Raw genomic sequence first — 14,764 nt, 5'->3', positions numbered from 1 at the left:
GGGGAGCTAAAAGGGACTGTTCTGCACCTAGGAAAAAGTACAATTTACTCTGCTTGAGTTAGAGAAACCACAGGCTGGAAATAGCTTGGAACTAGGCTGCTGGTTCTGAAGAAGCAGAATACTGCCCACCAGCTCTGCCTTTGCAATGGTGCAGCAGCTCTGAGCCAGCCCACTGTGAAGTCCTGCAAGGCAGCATGAGAGAGACTCTATGCAGGTCCAGCTGGTGCTCTGAGAGAAGTCCTTACACACCAAAAGCTGTCAGCTTGGTAATTTAGGAGGGGGGGGGGGAAGCAAAGATACATGTTCTTTCTGTGTTTATCAGCCCTGTCTGCAGCCACAGCCAAGAAGTCAGATCCTATGCTCAAGGGAAAAAGAAAAAAGGGGGGAAAAAAAGGGGAGGGATTATTAAGCATTCCCCCACTCACTGGGCTAATGGGTCCCTAGGTCCCTCTCATTTTTGGCTGCCCCGAACTAGAAGGGAAAGAAACAGAAAGGATATGGCGCATTCCTGTGCTCCACCATGCCTCCTTACATCAAGGAACAAAGAGAAGAACATCTGCAGGAGAGATAAGCAGCTGTCTGGCTCTGTTTAGCAGCATGGGGGCCTCTCTTCTTGTGCAAAGGTGTCGATTCAGACAGCAACCAAATCTCGCTTTAGTTGCACCAGGTTGCTGCAGGACACTATTCACATGGGAAAAATTATTTCGGGTGTTAGGCTCCTGCAGCTGAGAGCAGAATCTGGCATGCAGGCAATTACAGAAATAAGTTACAGGAGACAGAATTATCCAAGACAGCCAAAACAACGGGGCATAAATACCGCTTGTTTACAGAACGCTGGATAGGGCAGCACTGATCCTTTTTGTGCTCTAGAACAGATAAACCTCAATAATAAAAACCATTTTTATTTGGATGCTATGTAATAGAAAACCTGCCCTTGCCATTTCACACTTCTCTCACCACAGACACCCAGCTGATCTCATAACCCTCCTCCCTCTGCCACATCCACACACACAGCTATCCTGTCCATGCAGCACAGCAACTCATATTTCATCTGTTCCATGGGCTTCATGAGTTTGTACCGCTGCCCACCGAGTGCTGTCAAAAAGCCACCATCTGGAAAGGATGCTGGAATGAAATCTATGCAGCTCTGCGGCCTTCTGAGCGATTACAACTATGACACTTAAACCCGCTAATGTGCTAAGCATTTTCTGGCAAAGCTGGTGAGTTACTATGGTATTCTGGGAGGGGGTGGGAGCTTTAAAAGATGTCTTCCCTGAGGAGGAGCAGAAGGAAGGAGACAAAATGTAACAAAGCAAATTCCTCAGCAGCCTGATACTGGGCAAACTCCTCAAACTTGCCATAACAAGGGGTTATGTTTCAGAGATCCAAAAACAGCTTCTGAGGACAAAAATAAACTTGTGTGTTCCTGCCAGGTGGATGCACAGGACTGCTTTTTGTTGAATGTTTTTCTGATTTCCTAGAAGTAAAAGCTTCCCTTCCTCTTGTCCTCATTCTGGCTTTGGCCAAAAGCAGTCCGGTAGTTTTATTCTTAGGCTTTCCAGTCTTTCGGCAGAAATAACTCTGTTTCTATACATATACCTATATAAACACACACACTTATTTTTTCTTTATATACATATAGGTAGATGTAGATATAAACGTATATGTATGATTATTAGAAGAAAATCAGAGGGAAAGCTGACCCAGGAGCACTGCAAGCTTTGTATGGAAAGCCTGCAGGTCAAAGTGCTGCCCAAATTCTCAGCATTCCTACCAAGACAGGGGCCAGGCAGTTTTGGCTGAGAGCAGAGAAAGGCACAGAGATTCCAGCAGCACTCAGGCTGACACCTGGTGCAGGATGTCCTGCATTTCTGCTCCCAGCTTCCTTCTCAGGGACTCCACAGTGTTTCCTTCTCAGCTATCATTCCTGCACTAACGCAAAACTTGCTCATACAATGCCATTAGAGTAAGTGCTGTTAAGTGCTGTCAGGTTAACAAATTGGGGGTGAAAATACTAATATAAATTTTTTCTCAGATAAGGCCATCTTGAGAACTATTGTGAAATAGTGGTAGCAAGGTGTACTGCATGAGAACTATGACTTAATGTTCTCTTAAGAATCAGAACATTAAAGCACTAAAAATATAGTCAAGGAAAAAAAAAACAGAAGTAAAAAAAATACACTAAATATTTTACACCTCTTCTACTCAGCATGCATAATGCTGGAAGATGGGAACATCTCCAGAAAGAAGAAGAAGAGGGAGACACAAAAGTACAGCTCTCTCAAGTTACATCAACGTGAAGGATATTTTTGTGTGAAGTAACACAGCTTCATGCTTAACACTGTTGTTATTGTCGCCTTGACCGCAGAAAGGTAAATATGCATTTGTTTTATGACTAGTGAAGAGGCACAGACAGAACCTTCCACGAGAAAGCTAGTTTATGACATTTAGCATTATGCTCCAGAGCAGTTTTTGAACTAAAAGTATGCTACAATAGTAAATAACAGATCAGTAGCTTTGGAAATACAAGGAAGCAAAATGAAGAATCAGCCTTCCTTTAAAACATAGGCTCTTGCCTATGTTTTCTTCTGCCTTTGTTCTTAACTTGGCAAGTTCCAAGGGATGTAAAGGGGCCAATGAGAGAGAGAGAGCATTAACAGAAACAGACGTAAACAGAATTATTGCAAGTGTGAACTTCTGAGGATAAAACCTAGAGTAACCAGAAAGTTGTTTCCCTGTAGCTCTACTCAGCAGACAAATGAGAGGCAAGCCTCCTCCAGACTTCTGTGCACTTTCTTAACGTCACAGTAGTTTGACTTTGTATTAAATGGGGACACCACCTCTTCATAACCCTCAATACCACTGAAGAATTTTCCTGCTATCACTGTGGTTTGTTCTTCTTCTGAATGATAGATATGTCCTGAGGGGATATTCCAAAAAGATGTAATTGGGAACAATGAGGTATGTAGAAAATTTCATTCCTAAACACCTTTCATACTACACCCCACTCTTGTTCTCTTAGCTAAGAGGCTGCTAGATCTCATCTCCTGTGCACGTGCAAACACTACCTGATATAATCTACTTATGATAGGAGTCAGAGACAGCACCCAGCAACATACACAGGTACACCTTCGCAACCAGCTGACACCACTGAGGACAAAACACCACTTTCCCCACACACACTGTTCCCCCCAAAATGCATGCAGCCCTTGCCCTAGGATCCATCAGTCAGAATGTGCAGCACGAACCCCACATGACAAAGCCAGGATTCCTATTATTGAAGGGAGGCCTACAATGGGTAACTTGTGCAGCCCCAGATAAAAGTAAATGCTGCCAGTTTTCTAGGTCAGCACAGCCACCTGGTTACTATCTACAAACACTGCCTATCTCTATAAACCTCCTGAGAACTTCACCGAATCCAACCCTACAGGAGCCCCTTGAGGGAGTTATCTGCACTTGTCCTGATAGAGAAGCTAAAGGCACAGGGAGGACACAAACCCTCTCCAAATGGGACCTGCTACATTTGCTCTAACACCTGCACTATTTCAATTAGCCAGACATGCATTATCTTCTTCCCTGCCCACTACATGGCCACTGTGCCACAGTCATTTTAAGCTAGTAGTAGTTAGCACTGGCCTTAAAATAAATGTCCTCTATCCTTCTCTTGCTGTCGTTCCCACTGCTTTCTCCTTATGACAGTACAAGCTCTTGCATTGTCACTCAATGTAAAGGAATAATATTAAAAGAAATGTTTAAAATCAGATTGATTCTCTGGTCTCAACTATTCAATGGCTCATACAAGGAAAGGCAGCATCAGTGCTGGGATGCAAGGTCAGGGACTGCAATACTGCAGCACTGGCTTAAACCCATTATGGAACTATGCCATCAGTCAGCTAGTCTTGCACTTCCTTCACTGATTCAGTCGCTTTTTTCATATTTTGAAAGATATCAAAGCAAGGATGTTATAAGAGTTGTCTGTTGTTTCAGCATATCTTAAGAGTGTTCACCCTCACACTCAAAAGTCACAACCATGTCATTCCAGCTTCATTTTACTGTTAACACTTTCAAAGTCATGACCATCCATGCTGCAAATTGTGATCATATGGACCGTGAAGAGGACCAGAAAGTTCTACCAGGAACAGACCACTCAATATCTTTAGGTCTGCCATTCTAGGCTTTCCATGATGCCACAAAGTGCAACTTTCCTACTATTTCTTCTTGCAGTGGCATTAATTTGCTCATCCCACGCTTCCAGCCATACATCATTTAGTCCACACCATGTAGTTTCTGTGCTTGGAATGCAAACAAGTAGTTAACATACTTGTAATGCTGTAATGCTATAATATGATGGAAAGTACAGCAATAATAGCAGAGTGGCACAATCCTAGGCTACAGCAAATGAGAACAAGCCCAAATGCAGCAGCTATAGATGCAAAAACAAAATAAGAAAGACTACTTACCCTTAGAAGGCCTCCAGTAGGCAGGGGTCACCAGCAAAACACCCTTGCATACACTGCCAGCCCTTAAATAAGGTCTGGGAAGGGGTGGAGCCAGGATCCACCCCTTCCAGTTCTCAGGTGCATTACACACTACCCTGACTGAGCTACCCTGGGTTGGCCCTACCTTCTACCAGGTGCTCAATCACTGTTTCAAGCCAGGACTTAGCATTTCTGCTACAGTACTTTTACACATAAGGATAATAAAATGCATGGATAGGTTCTCTCATTACAGGAGTATACTTGACGCAAGTCCAAATGTGGCTTCCTGCTCACATAAATGATACCGTGAAGGTGTACCAGTAGAAGAGCCTCCAAACAGGAAAAGGGATGGTGTTCAGTGAAACAACACAAATTCCTTCCCAGTGGATATTCTGCTGCTCATTAGCCACTCTTTCAGAGAGCAGTAACTCTCGTGCATATCCCAACAAAACCTATCAGCCAAAAGGGCCTGTCTTTCCAAAAGGACAGTTCATAAGCAGCAAGCATAACTCTGGTGGTATTATTCACATCAGATACACCACTGCAGAAAATAATGAATCTTCACTCTGCTTAGAAGCAGAAATGCATCCCCTTTGACTTTTTACCCCCTTTCGTCTCCTTTGATTTTACAGGAATCCCATTATTCTAATTCACAGTGGTGATTCAGAAAGAAACTTGTATGAACAGTGTATTCCATTAATATGAAAGTCAGTGGAGACTACTTAAGTAGAACACGATTCAAGTAAAGAACTGTGAAGGGAGATGTCTTTGTCAAATGTCTTGAGTGCCACCACAGCACAGGAGCGTCTGCTGCTTCCCTCCTGATTTCCAGCCTCCCAGCTAGAAGACAACACCTTGCAAGCATTCCCTCACCTTTACCAATTGAAATAAACTCTAACAAAGAGAGCTGCTGTTTAATTTTTTATTTTTTTTTTTAAACTAATCTTATTTATTTTTAAGGAGAGATCTAAAGAAGAGTTTATCTGGTGCACCAAAGGGATATTAACTTTCAGAAGAGAGGGAAAGACAAGCTGAGAGACGCTGCACAACTGTAGCTCCAAGTATGCCCACATACTGCCTTGGCCTACAGCCACTCAGCATGAGGCAGATAACTACAGTCACATGTTAGGTTCAAGTGTAATGAGTCCTACCTTTCATCAAGCTATGATATATAAACAGCGTATCTATAAATAAATAAATATTCCTCTCCAATGCTCTTACTAGCCTCAACAATCTTCTGTGATACATTAAAACAAACAGACAGGACCTTTGCTCCTTCTGGTTCAGCCCATGCTGCATGGGATACAATTACCAAGCACCAATGAGGCTATCTCATGAATGGCACTCATAGAGAGGGGTCTTCAGAGCAAGACCCTCTCTTCCAAAGGCAAACATTGGAATCTTCAGAGATGCACTGCAATTGTAAAAGATTTCTCATCAGTATGGTTATGGACCCTCAATATTTGCCCTCTTTACGCCACCAACTTGTGTATTCATTGAACCCATATTTCAAAGAAGAGCTGTGTTTCTCTGACTTAGTTTGAAACCCCAGGAAGTACAGAGTGCATAGCTGGTAGTTCCTGAAGCAATGCTCTGCCCTCAATGAGTCACTATTGAACTGAAGCCCAAACTTGATGTTAATGGAACAGCGTGTGAGTGCCCAAATCAGCTCTGATGTGGAGATCCTGACACACACCGATTGTTGGAGAACCTATAGAATTTAACATTTGGGCAAAATGTACATCAGGGAGAGATCGTACTCCACTAAAACTCAGCAGAGAATTTGACCTCATGAAAAGAGCAGAGCAACTTATTCCTGTGGGGAGAAGGAAGAGGACTGTGTGCTGATTTTGTAATACTCATGCTAGGCTGCAAGCTTTCCTGCAAAAGTGTTCACCTTCTGTTCATCCACAAGAAAAACCTCACAGCATTACCAGGTCTTTTTGCAGCAGGATGAGAAAGTTGAGGGTCTCTTATAGTAACACTTTCAGTAAAAGGAATGTGACCAACTCCAGAGTTACAGTCTTATCAGAAGGTTTTTTTAACCTCCTGTTAACACAAGTCATACTGAAGGTCACATTAAAGAAGAAACTACAAGAAAAAAAGCCAATTCTTCTCTTTGCTTACACTGCAACTTTGACTGTTCCTTACCTTTGGACATCCCTGTTTTTCATATCCTTCATACAGAACACAAGAGAAAAATGTATTTGAATAGTTAAAAACAAGTATAAGTCAAGTGTAACATCAGTCTTCCACTGAATGCAAGTTTTGTGCTGGTAGTCCCTTTAATTCCTCCAACTCACAATATTTTTCCATCTTCTTCCTCCAAAATTTGTGCAGCCAGAAAGAGACAACATGTTTCCATGTTGAAACCATATAAATATTTCATAACGTACATGTACTCTTGCTTCAATAAGTCCAATATAGGAACTCCATAATGAAATCTTAGTCCATAAACAGTTTCATGAGTTAAAATAAACAGCTTTATCTCAAACATCTACGTTTGGGGCAGTCACACAAAGTTAGCTCATTGTTTCAGAACTCAGTTCTTACAGGAAACATCATTACAGTTCTCTAGCCAGCCACCTTGGAATCTCACTAGCAAATCAGTTCGGACATAAACTAACTGGTTTGGCACAGCCAAGCTAAGATTCCACTTGCACATAGTTCTCCTCTGGGACAACAGGAAAGCCCCAGTAGACTCACTATTCCACCAGAGCACTTTCACTATATTTTAGCTTTTCTACTCCTTTTTGCAGATTGGAATGTGAAAGTAATAGAAAAGAAAACAGTCACTTTCTAGAAATCTATCATCCAAGTTGCTCCCATGCCAGTAAAGGATCAAGTTGCTTATTAAATCTGAACTTATGTTATTCTTTCAAAGACTTTTTCTGATGTAGAGTGCATTAAGAATTTGTACAATTGCTTCTGAACTTAACTTTTATTCTTCATACCAGTGGGATAAGTGAAGAGTGAATGTGGAGTTATACTTCACCTGTTTGACGCTAGAGTACCATCAGATGGTGCAAGTTTATATGTTTATGATTATATTTTCTCTACAAGGTTCATGAACAGCTACAATGATCCTCCCACAAAAAAAGAAGGCATGTCCTTGTGGACTATGACACATTTATATAATGTATCATATATGCTTAATATAAAATGTGTTATCTCATTTATCCTAATGATGACCTTGCATTTGATGTGAAAAACATCTACAGGACTACAGGGCATGGGAGATTCTAATTGTAAATCTTTGATCCATAATTTGGTTTTCAGTGACAAATTTGTTTCTGGTATAACTCCAGTGAAGTCTGAGTTACACCAGAGATGAATTCTGTAGGTAAATATTGTTAAAACACAAAACAGGGTTGAAGAAACAAAACAAAAAGATCTCACAAAATATAACTGTTAGGTATATTTTCAAAGAGGAAAAAAAGGTTGTAGAGAAATTGAAGTGGCAGCTGACCTCATGAAGAAAATAGAGTTACTTGTTAAGAGTATCAGAGGTATTGTGCTTGCTATATTGGACAAAAATAAGAAAGCACTGTAACAGAGTTGTGTATTTGAGAACACGAATTCTTGGCTGTTGCAAAACAAAGCACAACAAAACAAAACAGTTAACGACTACTGATTGCTCAAAAGTGACAGGAACAAAACCAAGCCTATATTTTGCATTTGAGATCATTTCTGCAATGGCCATTCTCTTACCCTAGGCTCAGACAAGTCCTGGAGTTTGAGATTGGCTCCCACCAAAAATTCCATACATCCCTGTCTAACTTTCTACTCCTATGATATGTTCTGTTCAGTGGAAGTCCTAAGACAGCAAGGGAAGCTGTTTCTCAGGGACAGGTGATCCTATAAAGCTGAGGTTCATAAATCCCCTATCAACCATACAATGCTTTCAGCAGTATCCTTAGAGGATAGTGCATGGCAGAGAGACTCGCAGCTGTAGGTCTCTGCCTGCAGTCTCCCTTCCCCACTATTCTTGTGAGCATTTTCTTCTGAGAGATTATCTGAGATTTCTGCATGGAATTGCTTTCCACCATCATTTCTCAGACTACATCATACTAAAAACTGAACAACAGGTTTCTGCTCCAAGGAACTTCCCTGAGAGTGGGACAGAGAAGGAATTCTAATGCAGGAAAGGTAGGACAGGAGGATAGCTGCAGAAATTACGGACTGATTGGACTGTCTCTAATGTGCTCCTCCACTGGCCTTAGCCAAAAATTGGAAAGTAGATTCTTTAAGGAATGCAAGACACTCACTGATGGTTACTGTGTAAATACAAAACATTTTGCTTAAATACCTATTTTCTCAGTCAGCCTTGTCATCTAGAAAAGCCACTCCTGAATAATATTCCTGTCCCAGATTTTTTGGTTGTGGGTGGTTTTTGATGATTTGTTTGTTTGTTTTGCCTGGAGTGACAGGCTAATTCAGGAGTGGCAGAGACAGGCGCAGAAGTGCCCTGTTCAAATATCAAAGAAACAGACACAGCAAGACAGATAGACCTTCACTGCTAGCTGATCTCAGAGCAGCTCTCTCCCACTTTACACCACCACTGGCTTTCCACATGACATGAAAGGGCCTCTCTAAACTAAGAGAACTGTGCAAGTTGTAAAGACTGAAACAGCAAAATTCAGGATCAAGAAGAGAATCACGTGTTAAAGTGAACCTTACACAAAGAAAGAAAGGAAAGAAAAAAAAATCTCTCACACACAAAAAAAGGAATATTGACTTTGTTTAGCCAGTTGCTTCAGTAAGAATGAAATTAATTTGTGATACCTACAAAATAAAATCGAATCCATTGTACCATTGCTCATCAGGCACTGTCAAAGTCTGGTGCAACCTGAATGTACTGCTCCATATCTAACCAAGGGCATGAGCACTTAACTAGCAAGCAATGGGTAGGCCCAGGGTCATGGAGCTCCTTACAATATACAGACTGCTTTGCTCCCCATCTCCAGCTCCAGCTGCACAAAGTGCATCTTGCCTATTTTATTTCAATCATAATCACCACTCAGCACATCATTAGAGCTGCCTGGACCAAGCCCAATGCTCTCTACAAAACAACAGCTGGGATAGTCCAGGCCTTAAGGGTTCACCTGAGAGGCTGACAGGATTTAAGGGGACTGTACATTGGGCTATAAGGAAAAAAAAAAACAAACACATGGAATCGTTTCTCTTCTTGCCTCATAATACTGAGCCAGGGCAAGTATTTTCTGAAGACCCTATGTAGGTCACCTCTGTGTGCCTATTTTCAAAAGAAAACATCTGCCAATACAAAGGGTTTTAAGGATTTCTACCCCTCAGCCTGTCAAGGATATAAAGCTGATGAATAAAACATTCAGCAGGCTTCTGTTCTGCCCCTTGCTGCAGCCACTGCATATCCGTCATATACTGAAGCTGTGACTTTCCACTGAGATTCTGACCATTGCTTGGGGGTTTCCCGTTTGTTACAACAAAAAGGGTGGGTTTTTTTAATGCTTTCTTTTTATCATTTAAACCGGGCAAGACGTTCAGAAGACTACACCTTCTCCTTGAGTTACTATATACACACAGCGCCATAGGTGGGCATGCCACGCTAAGGAGAAATTAAACAGAAGGAGTCTGATGTGAGGCATTTACAATCTAAATTAGGCACAGCACAGTGAGGCTGACAAAAACGGTGGCACAGGAGGACACATACCACAATAGTGAGTGCTCACAGGATGTGTTCAGCGGGTGTAATGAGCTTAATGACTCTTTTTCTTGTGTCACTTCATTCCCCACTTCCCCCCCATTCATAATACTTGAATCTTTAGACAGTGAATGCAGTCTTCAACTCACTGAGGCAAAATGGCAACATTTCAAATGACTTCAGTGGCATCAGCACTTGGCTTCATATCTGGCACAAAAAGACAAGGGTGGAGAACAGCAAAGGATGGCAAGTGTAAAAGGAGTGGTTTTTTTGAATGGCTTGGAATAAAGTTGAGTAGCACAATGCAGGGCATCAGGGGAAATATCTTTATCCGATATAAGAAAATGCACAGAGACATTTATGGCAGGAGAATGCTGGAGCAACACAGTAAGCTGAATTGGGAGAGACGCTGGCACAACTAATAAAGCAAAGGTAATCAAATACCGGAGGTGACATTCTTTTCCAGATTTCACCAATATAAAACCACTGAGCTAATTATAAAGAGCAAACAATATGGTCAGAAAGAATCAAAAGGGTCAGGAGAGAGCAATTCAGTGCATTACAGACAGGGATGTGGTGTTCAAATCAGATAAGGATACCAAAAGCCAGCACAGGGAGAAGTGTGAGCAGCATACCCTGGTAGCCCAGTGGAATCCATGATGATTTTTAACAAACACCCTGTTGTATAATACAAGAAAGGGGGAGGCCTAAAGGCTACAGAAAGGGACACTAAAGAAAGGACTAATAAGAAATCACAAATGATTCTCCTAAAAAAAAACAGAAGACAAGACTGATCCTTGTCATATATGAACAGTCAGCATTCCTGCTTGAAAAAAAAAAAAATGTAAATAATTGTTTACTAAGGTAAACATGTGGTGGGTGGGTATCTGTAGGAATGCAAAGAAATACAATTAACAGTAATGAAAAGCAATTTTCCCCAAGTAGCAGGGAATTTCAGACTAAAGATTTTTGGGACAGATTGGAAGATGAGGTGGAAGAGAATGGGGGTGTGGGGGGGTAATAAATAAATAGTAACCCTAATAGAATCTTAGAAGTCATAAACAAAAGATATCAATCAGCTGTGTGTTCTCTTCTCCAAAAAGACCATGGGGACTTCCCATGATACAGCAGAGGCATCAGGGAAGAGACCTCAGCTGCACCAAGAGTCTCCATGGGAATCAGCACCATCTGCTCCACTCAGCAGGGAGGGGGAAGGGGACAGGGTGGGCAATGTAACAACACATGGTAACCTCAGATCACTGCCATGCAAGTTGCTCACAGAAGATCAGCAGCACCAGTAAGAAAACAGGCAAGCAAAGAATTTCCTCGAAGAAAGACCATCAGCTGCATATAAATACAAAAGAAAATATACACGTTAGCAATAGAGAATAATGGAGGAGAATGATCCAATTTGTTTCCTGGTGTACACTGGCACGCTTCCAGTACAGTTCATAAGGTGACCGAGATTTACAACAGTTTGAGGATCTGGTCCAATGAGCTAATTTTCTCATATTGTTGCATTATGAATTTGGCAAAGCAAGTTCCTACTAAGGGTCCCATTACCATGACTTTACTTGGAATCAGCAGTACTAACACAGAGGTTTCCCAAACAGAGTAGATATCACATTTACAACAGAAAAGGAGAATCTGTAGAGGTCACATTTTGTTTAATAGACTGAAGACAACTCTCCATACACAGAGCCAAACGTTAGTCTTGCTTAGTTGACTAGTTCCAGGATTGCTGATGAGAGCAAAGCACTCCAAAATCCTGGTATTGCTCACCTGAGCAGTCTCATTGGCTTTAGTAGTATTAATCACATAAGTAAAATGTGCAGGATTTGTTCCTTGATGCTGATCAAGTGAGATGAACAAGCATTTAGCTAGATGAAGGTGTATTCAGCCTTGAATTAGTTACTCTGGATACTACTTATATACAGATAGCAAATAAGTAATGATAATGGTTGTTTATCCAAAACAGGGTCCCAGTTACCACATGAGAGTTTCAGTGTTCTTCACTATTGAGAATCTAGCAGCCAAATATTTTTGTCTGCAATTTTGAAGGGCTGTACTGTATTAGGAATATTCACATCCCAAAACAGAACAAGGAAAAGAAACTTGAAGTTATAAACCTGCAGAAGGATCCAAACGTCTTTCTGTAACATCCAGTCAAAATGTACATCTTTTCTACCTGTCTCAGGAGGTACGGGAGCCTGCATAGAACAGTATCTGATTCAGCTTAATGCAAGTTATAGGGAAGGTCCAGAAAATCTAAGAAGTCAGGAAGAATTATTTTGTTCCCCTAAGTTTGGTGGAACTGCACAAAATATCAGCCTGCTCATTCTTTGAATCTGAGAGTAATCAAATACTAATTTTAACTAGATCTCAGTGTCAGAGAAAGCCTATATCCACAAAGACCAGGTCCAAACAATACACATAAGAGCTTGAGTATGCACATCAGCTGCACAGCATATGGAATCCAGACTGGAATTTTCCAGCAGGGGAGCACCTTTAATACACCAATTTCCCATTCTAATTCCTGCCAATTATTCAACTGAATTTGTGATCTTCTGCCTCTTTTCTTCATTGGGAAAACACTTTTCCAAAGCAAAGTTCTGTTAAAGAAATTCACAGCATTGACATGTTATTAGATCAAGGTAAATTCTAAGTACCACTCACCACCACACTCAGCTAACACTGCAGAAAAACACGTTTTCATGACAATTTCCCCTCAGATTTGATCACTGCATGGGTTTATTACCTAAAGATAAAATTGTATCACTCTTTCCAATGCAGATAGCACCATGTAATGCTGTAAATGTGTAACATAATGGAAAGTACAGCAATAATAGCAGAGCAGCACAATCCTAGGCTGCAGCAAACAAGAACAAGCCCAAACAGCAGCCATGGATGCAGAAACAAAAGGACAAAAACTGCTCACTTTTAGAAGGCCTCAGGTAGGCAGGGATCTCCAGCAAGATACCCCTACCTCCACTGCCAATCCTTTAACATGGTCCAGGAAGGGGTGGATCCTGTCTCCACCTCTTCTGGCCACTTGGCTGCGTTGCATGCAGCTGAGCTACTCTGGGTTGGCCCTGCCTTCTAGAAGGTTCTCAGTCACTGGTTCAGGCTGATTTAGCATTTCCGCTATGCATCATTACACAAAGGAGCAGAATATGGAATATACCAAACAATTTTATAAGTCAAATAAATAAAAATATATGTAAGTAGTGGACCTCAATGCATCTTCTTGTCAAGCCAAGTGAATCTATCAAATTCTACAATTATATCCAATTCTACAAGCCAGGCTTTTGAATTCTAAATCCAACTACTGCTGGAATGTGTAGAAGGTTTGAAGAAAACAACATGGCCACAGGTTGAAGGAATACTCTGAAACACCATGGATTGCTGCAGGGAGAGCAGCGGAAGTCAAGGGCAGCAATAAGAAGTGTAATGAAAGTGGAGTGCCTGCCATGCCAGTCAGCGAGTCTGCACAGAGATTGCTCCTATAGCCACAGACAGTGCTCTTAAGATCAACTTTTCTCTCTGGCATTGAAACACATATTCTCTGAGGGAAATACAAAAGAATATAAACATAAGATGTGCTGAAATCAGCCAAGGGATCTACAGAATGGTTTGCATGCCAAAAAACCCTAATGCTAGAAACCAAGTTAACAAGGAAAGGCCCTCGGGCAGAGTCAGGAAATTGAAGCATACCAACTGTTTTTCTCTCTGCTACTTCATATCACACACAAAACAAAGAACCTCAACTTAAAAGACAAATGAAAAGAGAGGTGACACCAGTCATTTGACTAACCAGAGAACAAAACTGTGCCAGCAGTCAAGTTTGGGTTACTCCAAAACACTTCAAAAGCAGTTTTGAAATCACACTAAACTTAAATAAATGCTAAAAGGAAACCTGGGGCAGGCCCCAGTTTTCAAGGCTGGCCCCAATCTCTGCAGGAGGGAGAACCCAAGCACTTCTACAGGAGCAAGATAGCAGCACTACAATTCAAGGCTATCTTTAGCTCCAGCAAGCTGAGAACTATTTGCTGGTTATCAAAATAGTGCATGCATAAATGAGAGAAACAGGATGTGGCAAAACGACCAGAATCATTTAAATTTTATTCTGAATCAAGACTCTGCCAGTCTCCATACCGTATATGGAACATTTCCCCTGCAGGTGCAAGAAGTTTCTGTAGGATTTGCTCTTGCATGTAGCATCCCACAGACTAATATTTTAATAGATGCAACGGTTGATTACTTGATTTTTTTTCCGGTGTGGGGGGTAGGGAAGAGAGAAGGAAGAAGAGGTGGAGAAAAGATAGATAAACTGCAGGTTGGGGGGAAGGGATGTTCTTCCTCTCTCAGAGGCCCAGCTGTACAAACCATATGTGGTAATATAACAAACCACCTGGTCAAAACATAAGCAAGTTAAAGAATGTAGGAGAGAAAGGCATGAGGTATTTCAGTGGGAAATAGTCTATTCTCAAAGAGAGAAGGGAGAATTGATTTTCATGACAGTAGATAAAGCTCAGCAGATAAAACTGGATACTGCTTGATCTGTCCAACTGAAAACACAAACAGCAACCTAGCTGAAGGAGGAAGG

The 14,764-nt window shown here is 41.4% G+C and overlaps 1 protein-coding gene across 5 annotated transcripts in view; it reads right to left on the bottom strand.

The window, feature by feature from the left end:
* DPF3 (double PHD fingers 3) overlaps positions 1-14,764 on the bottom strand; it is a 188,411-nt gene that overhangs the window by 143,320 nt on the left and 30,327 nt on the right. The gene's annotated exons all lie outside the window — the stretch shown is intronic.

The sequence above is a fragment of the Coturnix japonica genome, chromosome 5 (genome assembly GCF_001577835.2).
Source record: "Coturnix japonica isolate 7356 chromosome 5, Coturnix japonica 2.1, whole genome shotgun sequence".
Taxonomy (NCBI): domain Eukaryota; kingdom Metazoa; phylum Chordata; class Aves; order Galliformes; family Phasianidae; genus Coturnix; species Coturnix japonica.
The sequence above is the reverse complement of the archived record's forward strand: the minus strand, read 5'-3'. Positions and strand labels throughout refer to the sequence as shown.